The following is a 22758-nucleotide window of genomic DNA, read 5'->3' as shown; positions in this document are numbered from 1 at the left end:
TTGCCCCTCCCCTGCCCCACACAAGTTACGGCCCTGATTAGAGAAGATTAAACTGTTTAGAAATTTACGCAACTTGCAAATACCAAACCCTACTAGTGCTAAAGTTGATGAGTTAGTGCCACTGTTACCACTGCGATAAGGGGAAAGAAGGGGAAGGACTGCTAAGATTCGCTAGCCAGATTTTGTGTCAAAACACAACGCCAAGCTACAGTAAACGGACAATAACATATTACATTAAACTTGTTCCGTAATTAAATAATAAACAAAAATAGAAATTTAAATACAGATATGCAAAAAGGATAAAAATTAAAAAAAACTACTGAGTGCACACTGCACTTCACAATTCCCCCCTGGTAATGTGAAATGCGGTAACTACCACAGTTCATATTTGCAGAGTAAGTAACAATTGCTGACATTAGTTATGAAATACATTACATAAATAAAATTAATTATGAAATACATTACATTAGCCAAATCTTTCCTATATATATATGTGGCAAGATGTACTGACGAGTACTCTATTAATTTTTCTCTTGTTTGTATAAATCTATTCTTTTGCAATAAATTCTTCTCCTATTTGCGTAGGTCAGCAGATGGAACGACACTTCTGAATACTTCTGACTGGTGCGTTAATATTAGTGGCAATAGCTAACAGATGAACTCAGTTCTAGGACCTTTCCCGGTGTTTTATAGTCCATTGCATATATAACGTTCCCAGTATCATTTCCAGTTTAATTTTTGAAGTAGGTCCCGAGTATGTGTATTTTTCTTTATGCAAAATAACCCTTCTTTAGCCTTTGAGGTAACACAAAGAGAATTTGAATAAACACGAGTTATTTCATTATCAATTGCCATGCTAACAACAGCTTAATTTTTAGCAACTTAATTTTTTATAATTTTTAGGGAATGGATAGATATCTTTTTGCTTTCGTAGGATGAACATCCGTTACCATTATTTTGTGCACTTTATGTTATGCAACCAGACCAAAATAGAACAGTGCCTGGGGCTTAATTAAATGATTTTTTTTAAATTTAAATTTCTTGGTGGGAGAGAGATCAGTGTTGCTATCTGCATTCTCTTCTATTTGTCGAATTGTTGCTTGGGTTCTCACCTCTTTCCGAGGATGGATATATTTGATTTGCCAGCTCAAAAAAGGTTGGGTATATTTCATCATCCAACCACAGCCTTGAGATGCCGTATTTCTCACAGTCTTACTTTCATCCATGTTGCCTACAGTAGTATTTGCGTGACCTGATCGAACTTTTGATTATCCAATTTCGGCCAACCATCAACCATAGTGAATGAATCAGGGATGTTTTGGCCCGGGATTGCGTCACCTATTGAAATTTTGCTTATGCTTATTCAGGGGTCATGCACGCTGGTGCGAATGAGTCAGAGGTACCTTGGCCCGGCTATGACGTCATTGAATTGGGATTTTTGGATTAGAGGGCATGATGATTCTTTAAATTTACTAAAAATATGGTCTTCATGATTTATTACGTTATGAATTAGTACAGGTTTATGAATGCTTTTTATTTTTTGTTCCCTTTTATGGCATAAAATTTGAAGATTGTTATCCCTTTGATGAGATGGACTAACACTGGTGCAAATGAAATCTTTACTTTTACGTCCCACGGTTAGGCTAAAGGAGACAGTGACGATGAGAAATGAATGAAAGTGTGGGAGAAAATTGGAATATTTGATCATAATGTTGCCCACCACAAAACTACTTTCCCGGAGTTTGAAACAAGGACCCCATACAGCAGAGGTGAACGCTTTACCACTAAACTACCGCGTCTCATACTGGTGGGAATGAATTAGAGGTATTTGCTTCGAGCTAATGTATTCGTCTGACGTCACTGAACTGGGATTTTTAGCTTGGAAGTTATGATGGCTTGTTTCGTTCAGTTTTATGGTTATAAAATTACTAAAACAAGGTTTGATCTTTTTCTTGATGACCTATTACATTATGAATTAGCAGATCGCAGTAATAGTATAAATTAGTATTAGTATTAATATGAAACTCGAAAACTTTGGAGTTCCTCCGTGGCTAATCGGTTAGCGTATGCGCCTTTAACGTGGGAGACCAGGGTTCGATTTCCGGAAGGAGCTTAAGCGGTTTGGATTTCACGTTAATTAGTAGGTTCTATCCTAGCTGCTGAACGGGACGTTAAACTCAAAATCAACTTAACTCGAAAACTTTGGGAAGAATACTTGACTTTTGGTTAAGGTTTAGTTTTCATTCACGGGACTTATGGGACTCGAACCACGATATTCAATTGTCAAAAAGTGTGTCCAGGAAAGCATACATTTATTTGAGACGCATAAAAGAGGGGGAGGGGCGATCCCGGACTTGGTTAACAATAATAATTTATATTGTATTCGTTTGTGGATTAAATAAAACTGTTGGAAAGATTTAAAAAGCTTCTTTGTGTATTGACTTATAATCATATGTTGAAAAAGAATCATCAACTATATCGTGTTCCATATGTTTACGTATTCGTTGTCACAGTATCGTTGGCATTGTTTGTTCGAACAAGTACGGTGTTTAATTGTCAAATAGTGTGTAATGATTTACTTTGAAAAAAATATATTCATTCTTTGAGAAGGAGAAAGGGATGAGATGAAGTTATTTTGGACCTAGTTAGTACCTCTCGTTTTCGTCTGTCACGTCATATTTACGGTTTCCTTCAAACTAATTGGTTCATTGTGATAACGATTAATGATACTTCTGTAACGAGATAACATTGAGGAGTTATTTCTTATGACAAAACAATGGTTTACTTTGAAAGAATACATTTATTCCTAGAGAAGGTAAAAGAGGGAAGTGATGAGCTGAACCTAGTTACTACCTTTCGTTTCCGTTCGTGAATAAATAATAATGACGTCATGAGTATAGGCTTTTATAGGGTATGGGTACATGAACGAACACTAAAATTTCATGATTGGTGGGTTAATTTGGCAGAACCAAAGTCATGGTCTCCAGAACTGATTTTAGTATTTGAACACCTAAAATTGCTAAAGATATAATTTGGGAAGGATTCTAACCTCATGTATTCTCTTTATTACGTTATAGGCATGCACAGTCTAGATTTAGTTTCCGAAGGTCATGAGTTTGATTCTCGATGATGGCTTATATGACTGATATTAACAAATATAGTGCTGTTTAGGATTTATGCTCTACATAGACGTTGTGTGAGCTCTTCAAAGTAGAGTTTACTGTCACTTTATTTACATATAATGAGGATATGCGTACCTTAATGCACTCCTCTTAAGCTTTTTGATAAGAGAGAACCACGATTCTTTAAGTTTACATTCTTGGTCTTAGTTCGTGTAATTTATATCTTAAATAACATTGACAGTTTAGTTAAAATCATCATCTCAAAATATTTTAGCCAAAATTTTTCAGTGAGTGCAAAGAGGGAATTGTTTCACGGTTAACCGTCAAGCTTTATCGGGTTTTAACTATTCGATTAACAAATAAACGGGTTTTAACTTTCGATTAACAAATAAACGGTTTTTAACTATTCGATTAACAAATAAACGATTTTTAACTATTCGCTTAACAAATAAACGGTTTTTAACTATTCGATTTCCAAATAAACGGTTTTTAACTATTCGATTAAATTTTGAGTTCACTAATTTCCAGTTATTTCGAAAGTACAAGTGAAAATTTGAAACTAAAATTTCTAGAACTCAAAAGTTTAAAATCAAAAAATTAAAACTGAAATTTTCGAATTAAAAGTTCCACGCTCTGTCAAACTAAAAATTTTTTAACTTGAAATTTTCAAATCACAATTTTCAAACTAAAAAAGTTGAAACCAAATTTTAGAAATAAAAAATTGAAACTAAAATTTTCGAAAAAAACGAAATAAAATTTTTAAATTCAAAATTTCAATTCAAAGAAAAAAATTCAAACTGAAATTTTAGAATTAAAAGTTTTCGAAACAAATTTTGGAAAACTACAAATTTTCGAACAAAAAAGAAGAAATATAAAATTTCGATTTCAAATTTTGATTTCAAGTTGAATCAAGCTTTATCTCATCACCAGCTCTGACTTACGAACCGTTTTAGTGTACTGTAACATTTATTTGTTTCAGAATAACGTCGATGTGATGAGCTAGTTGGCAGCCATAATCGGACTTTTTCTTTCGTATCGTCTTGAAAGCACACAAAGCTTCTTAGAACGGTTATAGACTTTACGCTACGTGAAAACCCGAATCCCTACCACTAAACAAACATAAACGCACATTTTCAAGACCTTGAATCGAACCTGGGACCATTTTAAGAGAAGGTTACTTACCACAGGGAATCCCAACCCGATGTATTCAATTGACCCAGCCAAGCTTTTGGAATGGCATTATACTGTAAACTGATTGATTTTCCATTCAAAGATATCTTGATTCTGCACTTGAAAGCACGTAGTTTCGTCATAGATAAGGAATGTAGCATTTGCATTTTTGTTAGCTCAATACTAATTCCTTGAAATCGTGTTTGTGATGTCAGTTTGATTTCTTCCCTCAACAAAGTTCTGAATTATGGTTCTCGATAATTGTCTGTTATTAAGGATCGCTGTTTCACAACAGTGCTTAAACTTCATTCGTCAGTCTTTCCATGAAACGTTGTCGTTCTCAAGGAAGTACAGCTGATGCTGGCACTTGCAGAAATCATCTTAACCGACCTTGCCAAAGGAAATCGCGTTTGTTTTCATTACGAAATCCAAGCATTCAACCTATCTTGAGTTGTACTTTGTCCTTATCACAGGAGAGAGAGAGAGAAACAGCAGTAGATGTTTAATGTCAGCCTGAAACAATTTGCACATCTTAGCGTTTTGGTAACACGTTCGTATCACTTAAGCAGGATGGATTGAACACATCGGGTTCGGATTCCCTGTGGTAAGTAACCTCTTAAAATGGTCCCAGGTTCGATTCAAGGTCTTGAAAATATGCGTTTATGTTTGTTTAGTAGTAGGGATTCGGGATTTCACGTAGCGTAAAGTCTATAACCGTTCTAAGAAGCTTTGTGTGCTTTCAAGACGATACGAAAGAAAAAGTCCGATTATGGCTGCCAACTAGCTCATCACATCGACGTTATTCCGAAACAAATAAATGTTACAGTACACTAAAACGGTTCGTAAGTTAGAGCTGCTGATGAGATAAAGCTTGATTCAACTTCATTTCAAGCAATATCAATGTCTCGGTATGTCTCAATGTCTCAAATATGGCTTACCAAACGGTTCATCGTCTCAAAAACTTAGTCCCAAATATTTCTTCAAAACAATTAAAATTTTAAAATCAGTAAACGGCTATGGTTATGCCTTATGAAATGAGTTATGGCCAAACAGATCATTCTTATTTTTTGATTTTATGGAGATTTCTCGTCATCTGAAAGGATAAATTTTTATGACTATAAAACTTGAATAGAGGATAGTTATCGATGAAAAGTTACCTTTGCCCAAAATTGATTAATCCCTACCTCTAACTTCTAGTTCGACCTTGAAATCCATTCATTAATTTTACACTTTGAATTTTAAGATTGCAAATGTAGTCGAAAACGTTCATTTGTTGTAACCGTTTATTTCTAAGATGTAATCTAATTAAGTGATCACTTTCAAACCTCTGCTTATTTTTTTTGAAAAAGTTTGTATGAAAATTTCGAATTATTTTTGTTCGAAACTTTAAACTTCCAGTTCGAAAATTTTGGTTTGAAATTTTAGGCTCAAAAATTTGATTTGTAAATTTCGTTATAATTTTTTTAGTTTGACACATGTTGAATCTTTTAACTCGAAAATTTCAAATTGATTTTTTCGTTTGAAATAATCTTCATTTCATTTTTTTCGAAAATTTTAGTTTCAACTTTATAGTTCTAAAATTTGGTTTCAACTTTTTTTGGTTCGAAATTTTAATTTGAAATTTTCAAGTTATAAAATTTTTAGTTTGACAGGTTGAAACTTTTAATTCGAAAATCTCAGTTCGAAATTTTCGTTTGAAAAATCATTTCATTTTTGTTCGAAAATTTTAGTTTCAACTTTCTAGTTCTAAAAAACTGGTTTCAACTTCTTTTGGTTCGAAAATTTTGTTTTCATGTTTCGAAAATTTGTTTACATTTCTAGTTCGAAAATTACAGCGTGAAATTGTTTGATTTGAAAAATTTGAAATGGAAATTTTTTATTTCATCTTTTTTGTTCGAAAATTTGTAGTTTTCCAAAATTGGTTTCCAAAACTTTTAATTCTAAAATTTCAGTTTGAATTTTTTCTTTGAATTGAAATTTCGGATTTAAAAGTTTTATTTCAAGTTTTTTTGTTCGAAAATTTTAGTTTCAACTTTTTATTTCTAAAATTTGGTTTCAACTTTTTAGTTCGAAAATTGTGATTTGAAAATTTCAAGTTATAAAATTTTTAGTTTGAGAGAGGTTGAAACTTTTAATTCGAAAATTTCAGTTTGAATTTTTTTTATTTTAAACTTTTGAGTTCTAGAAATTTTAGTTTCAAATTTTCACTTGTACTTTTGAAATAACTGGAAATTAGTGAACTCAAAATTTAATCGAATAGTTAAAAACCGTTTATTTGGAAATCGAATAGTTAAAAACCGTTTATTTGGAAATCGAATAGTTAAAAACCGTTTATTTGTTAATCGAATAGTTAAAAACCGTTTATTTGTTAATCGAATAGTTAAAACCCGTTTATTTGTTAATCGAATAGTTAAAAACCCGATAAGGTTTGACGATTAACCGTGAAACAATTCCCTCTTTGCTCTCACTGAAAATTTTGGCTAAAATATTTTGAGATTATGATTTTAACTAAACTGTCAATGTTATTTAAGATATAAATTACACGAACTAAGACCAAGACCAAGAATGTAACCTTAAAGAATCGTGGTTCTCTCTTATCAAAAAGCTTAAGAGGAGTGCATTAAGGTACGCATATCCTCATTGTAAGTAAATAAAGTGACAGTAAACTCTACTTTGAAGAGCTCACACAACGTCTATGTAGAACATAAATCCAAAACAGCACAAAATTTGTTAATATCAGTCATATAAGCCATCATCGAGAATCAAACTCATGACCTTCGGAAACTAAATCTAGACTGTGCATGCCTATAACGTAATAAAGAGAATACATGAGGTTAGAATCCTTCCCAAATTATATCTTTAGCAATTTTAGGTGATCAAATACTGAAATCAGTTCTGGAGACCATGACTTTGGTTCTGCCAAATTAACCCACCAATCATGAAATTTTAGTGTTCGTTCATGTACCCATGCCCTATAAAAGCCTATACTCATGACGTAATTATTATTTATTCACGAACGGAAACGAAAGGTAGTAACTAGGTTCAGCTCATCACTTCCCTCTTTTACCTTCTCTAGGAATAAATGTATTCTTTCAAAGTAAACCATTGTTTTGTCATAAGAAATAACTCCTCAATGTTATCTCGTTACAGAAGTATCATTAATCGTTATTACAATGAACGAACTAATTTGAAGGAAAACGTAAATGTGACGTCACAGACGAAAACGAGAGGTACTAACTAGGTCCAAAATAACTTCATCTCATCCCTTTCTCCTTCTCAAAGAATGAATATATTTTTTCAAAGTAAATCATTACACACTATTTGACAATTAAACACCGTACTTGTTCGAACAAACAATGCCAACGATACTGTGACAACGAATACGTAAACATATGGAACACGATATAGTTGATGATTCCTTTTCAACATATGATTATAAGTCAATACACAAAGAAGCTTTTTAAATCTTTCCAACAGTTTTATTTAATCCACAAACGAATACAATATAAATTATTATTGTTAACCAAGTCCGGGATCGCCCCTCCCCCTCTTTTATGCATCTCAAATAAATGTATGCTTTCCTGGACACACTTTTTGACAATTGAATATCGTGGTTCGAGTCCCATAAGTCCCGTGAATGAAAACTAAACCTTAACCAAAAGTCAAGTATTCTTCCCAAAGTTTTCGAGTTAAGTTGATTTTGAGTTTAACGTCCTGTTCAGCAGCTAGGATAGAACCTACTAATTAACGTGAAATCCAAACCGCTTAAGCTCCTTCCGGAAATCGAACCCTGGTCTCCCACGTTAAAGGCGCATACGCTAACCGATTAGCCACGGAGGAACTCCAAAGTTTTCGAGTTTCATATTAATACTAATACTAATTTATACTATTACTGCGATCTGCTAATTCATAATGTAATAGGTCATCAAGAAAAAGATCAAACCTTGTTTTAGTAATTTTGTAACCATAAAACTGAACGAAACAAGCCATCATAACTTCCAAGCTAAAAATCCCAGTTCAGTGACGTCACACGAACACATTGGCTTGAACCAAATACCTCTAATTCATTCGCACCAGTATGAGACGCGGTAGCTGAGTGGTAAAACGTTCACTTCTGCTGTATGGGGTTCTTGGTTCAAACTCCGCGAAAGTAGTTTTGTGGTGGGCAACATTATGATCAAATATTCCAATTTTTCTCCCACACTTTCATTCATTTCTCATCGTCACTGTCTCCTTTAGCCTAACCATGGGACGTAAAAGTAAAGATTTCATTTGCACCAGTGTTAGTCCATCTCATCAAAGGGATAACAATCTTCAAATTTTATGCCATAAAAGGGAACGAAAAATAAAAAGTATTCATAAACCTGTACTAATTCATAACGTAATAAATCATGAAGACCATATTTTTAGTAAATTTAAAGAATCATCATGCCCTCTAATCCAAAAATCCCAATTCAATGACGTCATAGCCGGGCCAAGGTACCTCTGACTCATTCGCACCAGTGTGCATGACTCCTGAATAAGCATAAGCAAGATTTGTAATCCCGGGCCAAAGCATCCCTGATTCATTCAGTATGGTCCATGGTTGTCCGAAATTGGATAATCAAAAGTTCGATCAGGTCACGCAAATACTACTGCTACTAAAAGTGGCATAGTATTACGTCCTTTATCCGACGTTGATACATTTCCATACTCCCTCATGGAAACCCACAGATTCTCGCAGTCCAATTCCCATTCGAAGGGTCGTAACACTAAATCATCTTTCTCCACACTAACATCTCTAAACGATATTTCTGCATCTTTTCTTCATCAAAATACTTCCGATAAATAATACCTTCACAAGTACAACAATTTCCAGATTTCTGTTCTGAAATCATTACAATTTCTTTAACTGCAGTTTCTCGGTCATCAGTGTTTATTTCCCCTTCTCTATTACGCACACCCGGGTTTTGTATCCGCAGACTCAGCCGGAGTATTCGTTGGCTTTACTGACCTACCGTCTTCCCAGACGTATGCGGGAACACCTCATTGCCTGGAGGCAGAGTTCCCACGACATGTGGTTCATGTAAATTATTTCCATTGTTGCTTCCGGTTGCTCTTCGCACGTCATAGGCCTCAAGCACTTGTACTTGCTCTTCCCCCCTATATGTTGTTTTCGCAGGATTGGGGAATGACCTTGTACCACCTCTCCGTCCTCTATTATTTAGTGGTGTCTCGTTGCGGGTATTATTTCCTCGACGACGTGATGCAGGTACACTCACGTTCGCGTTGTCACGGCAAGGAGGACTTTTTCTTACGTTCTCATGATCGTCTTGTCTCTGGTACGGAACTCTCTTTCGGAATCTCCTGTTATTCCGTCGAGGATAATTCCTACCCCTCTCGCCAGTGGAGACTTCCGGTCTGCTATCTACTTCGATTCCTAGCATGTGTACACCTTTCCTATTGTTTCCATAATAGTCTTTATTTTTTATGGAGGTTTGAAGTTCTTAAACCAGATTCAAAAGCTCTGTTATACTTTTCGGCCTTGAGGACACGATTGATCTGAAAAGCCAGTTTGAAAGCTGGCGAGGAAGGACCTTCAACAATGTCTCAGTGGCATAGTAGGTGACATAGGAGGTGAAAGTATGCTATTTTTATGCAGCAGTTCCAGCAAATAATCAGTAGGAAGTTTGTGGATCCGCTGATCGTAGTGAGAAGTTACTATGGTGGCACAAAGGTTAGCTAACCTCTCCTCACTCAAGTACGCGTCACGGAAGTGTTTCACGAACTCTTCATATGTTTGAATCTTCCCAGCTGTCACTACAAACCAAGGTGCTGCAGTATTCCTCAGACACTTAGATACAAGATTAAGCCGTAATTCATTCGGCACCCCAGTTAATTCAAAGTACCTCTCTAAGTCGACCAAGAAATTATGAGTTATCGTATCATTCTCGTTTCCTTGGTAAGTGGGTAGGGTAAGATCCCGTTGCAAAAAGCTTAGTGCAATTGCCAACTGCATTCGGTTTGAGTGAACATTAGGACAGTTCTGCGACGTTGCCGGTTGCTCGCGTCCCAGCGTTTTGTGGGTGTTTCCGAGATTTGCAGGTTGAGAACTCTCCAAGGCGCGTCCAGAAGAGAGGTGATGTGCTGAGGATGGCGAGTCGGCTCTATGTGAGCCAGCTGGCATAAAGGCGATTCTCCCGTCCAATATATCAGCTGTCTAACGCTGCATTGTCTCTTTCCACTGGATCAGTTTTTCCTGCAGTTTCTCCCACACACCATTTACCGTCTCTTGCATTTTCTGATTGCTGCTGTTGCACTCAGAGCGAATCTCTTCTAGAGGCGTGTTTTGGTGGATTTCTCCCCTGATCCGAGCTATCTCCGAATTAAAGTTTAATTCGACGCGCTTCATTTGTTCATGAACTCTTATCACCGAATTTTCAACGTTCATAACTCTTTCAGTGACGCAACCAAGAGTTTGTTCAACCCGGTTTGAGACCTGCTCTAAACCTTCTGATAACCCTACATAATTTTCATCTACCGTATTTGCAACCTTTTTGGCATTCTCTTCCAACTGTCCTATTTTATTGTTAATATCATTGATCTGAGAACTCACCTCCTCCCTGGTACTTTCTAGTTTGTTTCGTAACACGTTGGTATTTTGCTCTATTCTTTCGACTAGCTGTCGTTCGCTCTGACCTAGTTGTTCTTTTACCTGAGCTAAACCTTGTTCTAAATTACTCGTGCTGGTTTCTAACTTTTGTTCTAAATTTTTGTTACATTCTCTATTCTCCCTTCGCACCTGCTCGAGTCCAGATTCAAATTTCTAGCGCTTAACTCCATCTTCTTAGCATTTGATTCCAGCTTTTCTTCAAACTGCTTTTGTCCCTTCAAGATTTGTTCTTAAAGCATAGTTAAATTCAAGTTCCCTGTATTTCCTACTTCTAAAACTGCGCTGTTAATTTGTGCATTTTCTGCATTTTCCCAGTGGTGTTTCATAGATGCCTGGTGGGGTATAATCTCCTTTCTCAATTTCAGAGAACTCATCACCTGGCTATGCGAATTCAAGCGACCTTAACTCTTGTTACATTTTCTTTATCTGCAGTCGCGTTCTGACCATTTGCTTTAGTGCAACTCAAAATAAAAGTATTCTTCCCCCCAAACACTATGATGCCTAATACAATAATTTTCATAAAACTCTAACACACAAATACAATAGAAATTTCAAACACACTAAAACTCATATTATTCTGGGAATTATATTTTTTAATTGGGACTTAACCACACAAAATCCGTAAACTACTGATCGAAAAGTGTTTCCGTATGTTGTCCTATTTTCAACTGGTAAAACAAGTAAAAGCTTGAGACTCTTGAATTGCCTTTAACACGGCGCAAAAATTTGTGAATGACCCTTTGGCAGTAAAGGGCCAAACTGTATGTGAAGAGCCCCTAAAGAGGATTCACTTGAGTAGAGCATTGCACCTAGACTACTTCTTTATTGTCTTAGTGGGATGTACTTCAGAGCCGCCACTACACAATGCTCAATTAATTAATATACTGTTTATATTTTCCTCATTGAGTAAAGGGCTGAGTACTGACCTTTGAGAATCAGATAAAAAGATAGAATGCAGGAGCTATGAACCTGATATAACTACATCAGAAGCAAGAGAGTAGCGTTAATGATCACATAAAATTAAAAAAATAAAAAAGAATATATTGTACTGCCAATGATACCGAAATGATGCACAATCTCTATTTTTTTAATATCTCCCTTACTATATAGCTTCTGTGTCAATACTTGAGTTCTAATTTTACTTCCTGTGCCCCGTTAGGAAGTGACAATACATACGGGAAACACTGGAAAATTCCTTCATACACTTTCAGCTGGAAAAGGAAAACACGACATGGTACATCTAAAAATCAGCGTACTCACAAGTTCCAGAACCTTGGGGAAATTCAGGTATGAACCAGCCATTTTCGTTTAGATATTATTTAATAGCAAAATTACATGAAAAACAAACAAAAAAGAAACGATTGTTATTATTCTTCCTGGATCGATTTCATTTCACACTTTTTTCCACTGTGCACAGGGTAATTACCAACCTTGTATATGTGTATATATATAGCTAGAGAAGTTTTATTTTTAATTTTTTTATCTAGTTGATATTGATATTAGTTTGTTAAGCGATTTTAGTACAAAGTTCAATTAACCAGGATTTGCACACAATATTAATATTTTTATGTCACTGTTTCTCAAAAAGAAAAGTCATATTTCACTAAAAGCCACATCTATTTCTAAAGTCAGGATTATAGTCCTTTCTTAGTCCTCTGCAAAACCCGTCTATTTGGTACAAAATGTTTCTTAGAACTTTTAATTGTTTATGATGATACTAACAGCTTCGTTCTCATTGACGTTAAGATGCTTCATCCCAGCGAAATTAAAATACCGCTAATTTTACAGTAATTATGTGATATGTTCAAATAGATAAAAGACAATCGAAATGTGGAACAAGAGCGCCCTAGACAATATCCTTTTACATGAGATACCGCTATCACGACTCACTTATCTCCTTTCGATTTCGAGCCATTTTGAAAATCGGCTTTTATTTTCGCGTTTCTAAACGGCTGAAAACGGAAAGCCACTAGGCGATTTGTGAGAACGGTACCTCACGCAAAATAATATTGTCTAGGGCGCTATTGTAAAATTAGCGGTATTTTAATTTCGCAGGGATGAGGCCTCTTAATTGCCTTTTTCTTTTACGCTGTCTGTGATCCTTCAAAGATGTGTTGTGTGAAGCAACACATTATTGTCCCTAAAACCAAGGGAGCTGCTCTACCGTAAAAAAAAAAAAATGTCGGTTAGCCGTAGTCTTCCAACTGCAAGCAATGTTGAGCAATTTTTTTAAAAAATTCTCCAATTAACTCCGATAAAATAATACACACTAAACTTGTAAAAAAATAGCACTGGTTCACCGTATTTAGTTTTTATTTATCGTTAACTTTCAGAAGCGGCGATGTACTATCACAGAACAACTATTATTTTTTTCACACGTATTATCTCACTTCCCGTGTTAACTATTCTCTGTCTCAAACACATCTCCCCTTCGAAGACTCTCCTTCTTCACATCTCAACCTATTTTTTAGTTCAAAACCGGAGAAGTGCATGTCCTCTCATGTCCACTCCAACCGTTTTTTCTCCCCTTCTTCCAAAGAATTTGTCCAGAGCCACTCCACAGGCAGATTCCACCCTCGCTTTCGATGGTCACTGTCCTTGAAGCTCTGTTAACGAATTTGGTTTCTAATGTGGTATATTTTTCTTAAATAAATAAAGCAAACACTTTCAAGTTCGTATGGATATATAACATACTTCAACTTATGTTTGTATTCTGTCTCTTTTCCTTGACCATTATAATATCAAACGCACTGTTAACTTTTACTGTATAAATTAAAGCAATATTAAAATTATTAACTACACAAAAGAAAAAACGGCTGGTTCGTTCAACTCCCTTCTGCCTCTCCTCTACCTAGGTCATCAAAAATTTCGCTCTGTGTGTGTGTGTGTGTATCTGCTCTGTTAGAAGTCTGTTAAAACAGAACCAAGAAAGTTTTCAAATAAAATGTGAACACATACCACATTGCGTTAAAATGAAAAATAGAATCATAGACTAGCAATAAGGTATGGTGTCCCTATAAGGTAATTTACCTGACAGAGGCGAGGCGAGGTACAGAGAACCCATAAAACTTGCGATGGATGAAGAAATAAAACTTAATTTTTATGATAATGTCTTCTAATGACAATTCAAGGCTTTGGTGCAAAAAACCGTCGTCTAAAAATTGAAAGTGTAAAGGAGATATCTTCACCAAGGGTTATCTTCATCCGATTTCTTTCAAACTTGGCACACATATAGTAGACCGAAAATAAATCGACAGCTATTTTTTGTTTCTTTCGGAAAATAGGTTAAGGTGGCAAAGGGTCCCTTTTAATAACGGGATCCCCTTGATTAAAAGGACCACATTAAAGAAACGAAACTCTGCCGATGCACAGATGACTTCAAAGTAGAAAATATGGGTTTTGTCGTTCTTACAGAGAAAAGTTTTGCAGAGTCAATGCCCCTTTGAAATGCCAAAGACCCCGCACAATTTTGACGAAAATTGAATTTCGGTGGAACTGCTTGAAACCGTGGTATGTTGTAGATATGGTGTTCATGAGAAGAAGTCTCAATGGGCACAACCACAACTCACTGACCGTTTGGCAACTACAGGGTCTTATTTTTGCAAACACCAGAAGGTAACGTTATTTTGGATTTCGGTGGAATTGCTTGAAACCGTGATATGTTGTAGATATTGTCATCGTTGAGAGAGACACAATTAGCACAACCATTAATCACTGACCGTTTGGTCACTACAGGAACATTTTTTATAAGAGCTGGAGGTAACGGTATTCTGGATTTCGGTGGAATTGCTTGAAACCGTGATATGTTCTAAATACTGTAATCCTGAAAAAAGTCTCAACAGGCGCAGCCGCCAATGAATGACTGTTTGGCCACTGGAAGGCCACTTGTTTTTTTTATTTTTAAATTAGAACAGAAGGTAACGATACTCTGGATTTCGCCACAATTGCTTGAAACTATGATATGTTGTAGATATTGTGATCCTGAGAAAAAATCTCAATGGATACAACCACCAATCATTCGGTACCTACGGGGCCACATTTTTTAAAACAGCAGAAGGTAAGGATACTCTGTAATTTTGGTAGAATTGTATGAAACCCTGAAAAGTAGTATCCCACAACCCGGAAAAGAGATGGGGAGAGAAGCGACAAACATCATTTAAGAATAGACAACATTCAGATATTTATCTTGCGGGACAAAGGAAAACCCTGGAAAGACCTAGACATTTATTCCCAGGATAACGACATCTACAACATATCACAGTCTCATTTATTTACACCGAAATCAAAATATCGTTATACCAAGCTGTTTTTAAAAAACTGGATCTGTAGTGGCCAAATGCTCATAATTCGATGATTGTGTCCATTAAGACTTTTCCTCATGATGAAATCATCAACATATCTTAGTTTTACTCAACCTTCGAAATTCGGAGATCGTTATACTCGGCTGTTTTCAGGAAAGCAGCCCTGTAGTGACCAAACGATTAATGATTTGTGGATGTGTCCAGTGATACTTATTCTCAGGATGATAATATCTACAACACATCATGGTTTCTGTGATTTTGACCAAAACTACAATATCGCTATCTTCGACTCGGCTGCTTTCAAAAAATGTTTCCTAGTGACCAAGCAGTAAGTGATTACTGGATGTGCCCATTAAGATCGGTTCTCAAAATCACCATATCGACAATATATCACAGTTTGTCATTTTTACCGAAACCCAGAATATCAACATTTTCGGTTACTTTCAAAAACTGGCCTCGTAGTGGCCACACGGTCAGTGATTAGTGGTTGAGCCTATTAAGACCTTTCCTCAAAATCACAATATCTACAACATATCACAGTTTCAGTCATTTTTACCGAAATCCCGAGCATCACCATTTTCGCTTACTTTCAAAGAAGTGGCCTCGTAGTGTCCAAACGGCCAGTGATTCTTGGCTCTGCCCATTAAGACCTTTTCTCAGAATCACAAGTCTACAACATATAATAATTTGAGTCCTTTTACTGCAATCCAGGCCACCAACAGTTTCGGTTAGTTTCAAGAAATTAGCTCTGTAGTGGCCAAGCGTTCAGTAATTAGCAATTGTGCCCAAAAAGACCTTTTCCCGGAATCACAAGATCTACAACATATCACGGTTTCAGTCATTTTTACCGAAATTCAGAACATCACCATCTTCCGTTACTTTGAAATAGGTGGCCCTGCAGTACCAAAACGGTCAGTAATTATTGGTTGTGACCATTACGACATTTTCTCAGAATCACAATATCTACAACATATCACAATTTCAGTCATTTTTATCTAAATGCAGAACATCACCATTTTCGGTTACTTTCTAAAATGTGGCCTCGTAGTGGCAAACGGTCAGCAATTAGTGGTTGCGCGCGTTAAAACATTTTCCCACAATCACAAAATCTACAACATATCACAGTTTGTCATTTTTACCGAAATCCAGAACATCACCATTCTCGCTTACTTTCAAAAAAGTGGCCTCATAATGTCCAAACCGCCAGTGATTATTGGCTGTGCCCATTAAGACATTTTCTCAGAATCACAATATCTACAACATATCACATTTTCAGTCATTTTTACCGAAATCAAGGTCATCAATATTTTCGCTTACTTTTAAGCAAGTGGCCAGATAGTGGCCAAACGGTCAGTGATTATTGGTTGTGCCCATTAAGATCTTTTCTCGGAATCACTATATCTAGAACATATCACGCTTTCAAGCAATTCCAATGAAATGCGAAACAATATTAAGTTCTGCTGTTTGCAAAAATGTGGGTCTGTAGTTACCAAACGTCAGTGATTGGTGGTTATGCCCATTAAGACTTTTTCTCGGAATTACAAATTCTACAACATCACGGTTTTTGTCATTTTGTCCGAAATTTCGAGTGTAGTTTTCTTCGTTTTTTTTTCAAAAAAGTGGCTTCTTGGTGGCCAAACGGGCAATGATTTGTGGTTGTGCCCATTTAGACTTTTTCTCAGGAACATCATATCTACAATATAACACGGTTTCAAGCAATTCCACCGAAATCCAATTTCTGTAAAGATTGTGCGGGTTCCTTTGTGATTTCGAAGGAGCATTGCATCTGCAAAACTTTTCTCTCAAAAACGACAAAACCCGTATTTTGTACTTTGAAGTCATCGTTACATCGACAGAGTTTCGTTTTTTTAATGTGGTCCTTTTAAATCTAGGTTTCCCTTTTTGAAAAGGGACCCTTTGCTACCGCAACCTTTTCTCTGAAAGAAACAAAAAAACACGTGTGCATTTATTTTCGGTCTAGTATATAAGTGCCAAGTTTGAAGGAAATCGGATAAAGAGAAACCTTTGTGAAGGTATCTCCTTTATACTTTCACTTTTTGGACTGGACAGGTTGTTTGCCGCAAAGTCTTCAATTTCTTTATGACCTCAAATTGCATGGTAAATAAATGCACTTAAAATTTGCAATATTATATACTGTAATTTCTCAGTCGATAAAATTTTCAGTCCCCGAAAAACAAGAAATCACCTGTCAAAAGCAATTCTTGGAACATTCTCCTAGAATTTATCATAAGAAAGTTTTTTGTTCCTCTGTCTCACAGATTTGCATCACTTTTTGCCTTTAGGGACACTCATTGACAAAAGGTGCACACATGACCGCTAAATGCAGACATGCTCTTAGGTAGGGTCAGAGATTTGGAAAGAAAACGAAGTTATAATAATAATAATAATAATAATAATAATAATAATAATTGTAATTATTATTAATAATAATATTATTCTTATAGCAAGTAAGTTTACAACTAGTGTCCCATCTTTTTATCTTGCATGAGAGGCCCTTTAGTCAGCTAAGCCACTGATGTTCCTTATTCTGTGTTTGTCTCTCTGTGTCGTGTGGATGCTTGTTTTGGGGCTGTTAGACTTTTATATTAAACCTTTACATTATGTAACCTTTTTCTTTTTTTTACGAGATTTTCTTTTGGAAAAAGGAGAAAAATGTTTTACTCTGATATGTGTCTTTTTCCATTTATCTTTTTTGAACTGCTTAAGTAAGATCATTTTGTAACTTTTGATGTCATCCATCTCCGTCATGATAATATTATTGTCATTTTTAACAATTTGTTTTATTCCCTCATTTGCAGTTTGCCACACTGACATATTTGTAACAAAATTGAGGTTTTGTCCAACGCCTTTCGAATTCGCAACCAACCCAACCGCCGAGCTTTTTGTGTTGCCTGCTATTGCAGGAAAGGGAGAATTGAAGGTGGTAACGCAGTTTTGGAGCCGTGTATACCTATGTCTTATGATAGGGGACAGACCCCTATACATGACCATATAACCATATAAGGTAATAGGACCTCATCCAAGGGAATAAATTAGGTCAAAAACCAAACACGTGGTAAAACGTATTGCTTACGTTTATATTTTGGCAATTTTGTACCCCGAACAGGGAACGTAGACCACCCAAATTTATCGTGATCTATATTAATGTCCTAAACTATTATACCAAATGTACAAAATAGGCGCTTTCCAAAATTTAAGGGGTGGGCCAAGGTACCCCTCCCAAATTTTTAAAGGAGTGCACAATGTACCTATGTCTTACGATAGTAAATGGACACTTGTATACGACCATATAACTATATAAGGTAATAGGACCTCATCCAAGGGGATAAAATGAGCCAAAAACTAAACACGTGGTTGTACTAAAATTTGGCAATTTTGTACCCATGAAAGGGAACGAGGTGGAGCATCCAAATTTATAGTGATGCATACTAGGATTCTATACTATTATACCAAATGTTTAAATTGGGCAATTTCCAAAATTTAAGGGGTGGGCCAAGGTACTCCTCCCAAAATTTAAAAGGGGTGTATTAATATACCCATGTCTTATGAAAGGTAATAGACCCCTGTATACGACCATATAATCATATAGGGTAATAACACCTCATCAAAGGGGATAAATTAGGTCAAAAACCTCCGAAATTTGAAGTTTTGGCATAGACCCCCAATACTACTAGAGGTACTCCCATGCGCAAAAAAAATTGCGCGTATACTGTAACTCAAGATTTTTCGCATTTATTCCATTTTCCTTACGTTTATGGGTAAAATTCAGTTATTACTATGTGGAGATAATAGAAAACAATCCATCTAAGGAGATATTTCCAAAAAATATAATAAAATAATAAAAATATAAGCAAAAAACAAAATTATGCTGGGTTTTGTGTATACTGGCAACGATGATTTCTAGGGATTTTTTCAGTAGCAGATCACAATTGCGGAGGGAATTCAGTAGGGGAATCGAGGAGTTGGATCAAGGAACTCGATAGTGGACTAACATGTTGCATTTATTGGTTAAAACCTAGTGTGTAGATTGCCTGCCAAATATAAATTAGCTTCTGCAACTAAGATGTCGTACGAAAATATAGAATTAAACAGAAAAACTCTTATCTTAAGGTTTGAAGCGATACGCACCATGGTTATGAAGATTATTTCTTAAAAAAAAAAAAAGAGCCAGCACAACGTAGCCTCCGTGGTTAGGTGGATAGAGTGGCGGAGTCGTAGTTATTTTATTATTTTGACACCACATCGAATCCCATCCCATCCCATCCTTTTTTTTTTACAAAACATTATAGGAAGTGTATAATTTTGATGTTAATAAGAACCGAAACAATATAATAAGGAAATAATTTATTGGTAGTATCCTTTAATCGACGTATTTATTTAGTATTAGAATACGTGTACTATTGGAAGCAGTTATTGTTTTCAGTTTATAGTCTTGTATGTTACTTCCCGTTCTTGAACAGCAGACAACTCACTTCGGGTTTGTGTGTCAGGAAGAACATACGCGACCTTGAAAATCTGTGCAGTCTTACCCCTTGTTACATCGACCTGATGTTAAATGATCGTTTATGTGTGTGTGTGTGTGTGCTTGTTTTTTTCCTTTTTAGAGTATTGACTTTCTCTATCTCTTTTTTTCATATCCACAAGTGCAAGAATGCTTTCGTTGAACGTAACTAAATTATACAGATCTATGTATACGGAACACGAATATTTCCAAATATAGAATGAATATGAACGATAATCATACCATATTTCTACATTATATAGTAGCGTGAAAAACTGATATTAAAATGATATAACAAACAGGCGTAAGCTTTTTTTCTAGCATGGCAACACATTAAACGTAACTCATTAAATTTTGGGAATTACAAATTATCACCTTACGTGTCGTTGTATTCCTATTCTTTTTCACGTTCAAGCGACCAAAGAAGAAATTGTAGTAATAGTGATAAAAATCGAATTCGAGATTTCAATGAATTCAAGTTTCACGCCCCCACATATCGAAAAAGTGATTTTGATGTCTGTCCATCTGTTCGTTTGTTGGTTCGTCACGCTTTTACATGCATTCAAATAGAGGCCATACTGTTCGACGTATCTGGACCTAAGTCTAGACATGAAGATTTTATAACACTTTATTGTTTCGAATTCTATATTCTCCGACACCTAAAAATAAGGGTAGTTTACTGAAGGATAAAAATTTAAAATAATTAAATTGTTTCAAAAATAGCTGTAAAGATTTTGCTTATTTTTTTTACAAATATAGTTTGAATCATTGCTCTGAAAAAATACATAAGGTGTAATTTACTGTATGGGATGCGTTTTTTCGAGCAATTTTCTCAATCACATTTCATAAATAATTGTATCATTAATAACCTAACAATATGACACAACTCGTTCGTCCTGTAAACATTCAGAAGAGGTAGTTTACTCTTCTCCGACGATTTTCCCATTAACGCCTGACGCAATTTTGTTCATATTTCATAAATGAATGTCACATAAATAACCTAACGATATGGTATAATTCCATTATCCTAAAAAGCTAGAAGTGGTATATGGTATAATTCCATCATCCTCGGGCAATTTTGTTCGTATTTCATAAATAGCCTAACTCGTTTGTCCTGAAAAGATACACAAGGGATATTTTATTCTTGGGGATGACTTTTTTGACGATTTCTCAGAAAGTACTCAGACGCTTTTGCTCATAGTTCACATACAATTATTTCTTTAATAATTCTAATATATGGCATAAGTTATTTCTAACAGAAATATGACCAATGGGTACTTTACTTTTGGACATAAGTTGCTTCGAACAAAGTTTTCCAAAAACACATTATTTTATTCGCATTTCCCAAATAAATGTTTCAGTAATAGCTGCAGCCTAACACGAGTCAGTTTAAGAAATTCGAGCGAGAAAATTCAGTGCGTTTCATCCGTACCCATTCTTAAATATATTTTTAAATGTTACACCTAATCAAATTTTCCTAACAAAATCGAAACTTCTATTTAAATGTGCCTTGTTGTTGCCAAATGGTTCAAGTCCATTGGTTCTGGATTTGATTCCCGGTGAGAGCTAGTGTATTTTCATCCAACGTTAAGGTATAGGTAATAAGTAGGTGCAAAGAGAAAAGTGTTAAAACAAGCCTAACCAACCTAATAAATAATACAAAGAAATAATACAATATTACGAAATTATAGAAGAAACGTTGTTAATATTAGATATTTGCGTGTGAGATTGTCCAACCGATGACTGTCAACTCCAAAGGTAAGAAAGTGAAACATCCAATACCAGGTTAATCAGTGGTCTCTAGGTAAAGCTATCCTACTAGGAAGTGATTGAGATACCAAAAAATGTTGTAATCGCTGGGAGACATGTTAGGAGAATACATTGGGTGAGAGACTTTAATTCATGAATAGTCTGCACCTTCGTTGGTGTATTGAAGTTCGTAGGTGGTGTGTGTTTAGCACATCGGGTTCCTTTGTTATTAGTCCCAGCTTTCTAGACCGGATGCAGTTATTCCCGGTAGAAAATACAAAATATATATATATACATTTCTATTACTATTAAAGTAAATAATTACACTCATTCCCTCAATGTGATACTTGTTTGTTTAATTGTATACAGAGAGCTGATCCGTGGAAGAATCGTTCATAATAATAAATAAAATAAACTCGACAAATATTCTTGTAAATAATAGGTAAAAGTTTGCGTCACACTTTTCATTTTGCTGGGCATGCCAGTGTGCCACGTTATCCGGTTGTGGCACACTGGAATATAGGGTATGGCTTTCTAATTTTTCCCAACTATTTTAACTGCTTCAATTGAAATGAATTTATAATAATAAGAGAGTGAATTTAGTCTTCTTAGCCTTCGATTTAGAAATAAGGTCCGCTAGAATTGTATATATAAAAAATAATAATACTCAGAATTTTATAGAGTAGTTTGTTTTATTCGAAATGACATACTTCCTGCAACTGTTTGGGTTGGAATTATTTGAAATCAAATCTTTAAGTTTTACGACCCACGGTTATACCGGCTAGCTAAAGGACACGGTGATGATGAGAAATGAATGCAATGGTGGAATGAAAAAGTGGGAGAAAACGGGAGAACCCCGAGAAAACCCATGCACATGGTGTTTCTCCACCACAAAATTCACTTGGTGCGAGCTGGGGTCGAACCAAGGATCCCATGCACCAAAGGTGAACGCTTTATCACTGAGCCACCGCGGCCCCTCTGAAATTATTAATAGGAGAGAGTGACTACTTTTATGAAAACTTGATATCAAACACATTTGTTTAAAAATACCAGATTTTTGTGAAATATTGCTTAATATTCAGGAAAACCTAAGTCAATAAAATAATAATAATAATAATAATAATAATAATAATAATAATTATTATTATTATTATTATTATTATTATTATTATTATTATCTTAAAAACTCTCTGAACCTAGTGCATTGGCACAATTCCACGAATTAAAAAGAATGTGTTTACT

At 35.4% G+C, this 22758-nt stretch overlaps 1 protein-coding gene across 6 annotated transcripts in view; it reads left to right on the top strand.

Moving 5' to 3' along the window:
• Positions 1-22758, top strand: part of LOC145690558 (uncharacterized) — a 638254-nt gene that overhangs the window by 363379 nt on the left and 252117 nt on the right. The window contains exon 1 of one of the 6 annotated variants that reach the window (XM_081765568.1): positions 4783-4896. The exons of the other annotated variants lie outside the window; for them this stretch is intronic. The gene's annotated coding sequence lies outside the window, so the exon portion shown is untranslated. Of the gene's footprint in view, positions 1-4782; positions 4897-22758 lie in introns of those variants that run through there. 6 annotated transcript variants of the gene reach the window in all.

The sequence above is a fragment of the Thermobia domestica genome, chromosome 7, assembly GCF_964235325.1.
Source record: "Thermobia domestica chromosome 7, izTheDome1.hap1.1, whole genome shotgun sequence".
Classification (NCBI taxonomy): domain Eukaryota; kingdom Metazoa; phylum Arthropoda; class Insecta; order Zygentoma; family Lepismatidae; genus Thermobia; species Thermobia domestica.
Note: the sequence above shows the minus strand (reverse complement) of the source record. Positions and strands in the feature narration are given on the sequence as shown.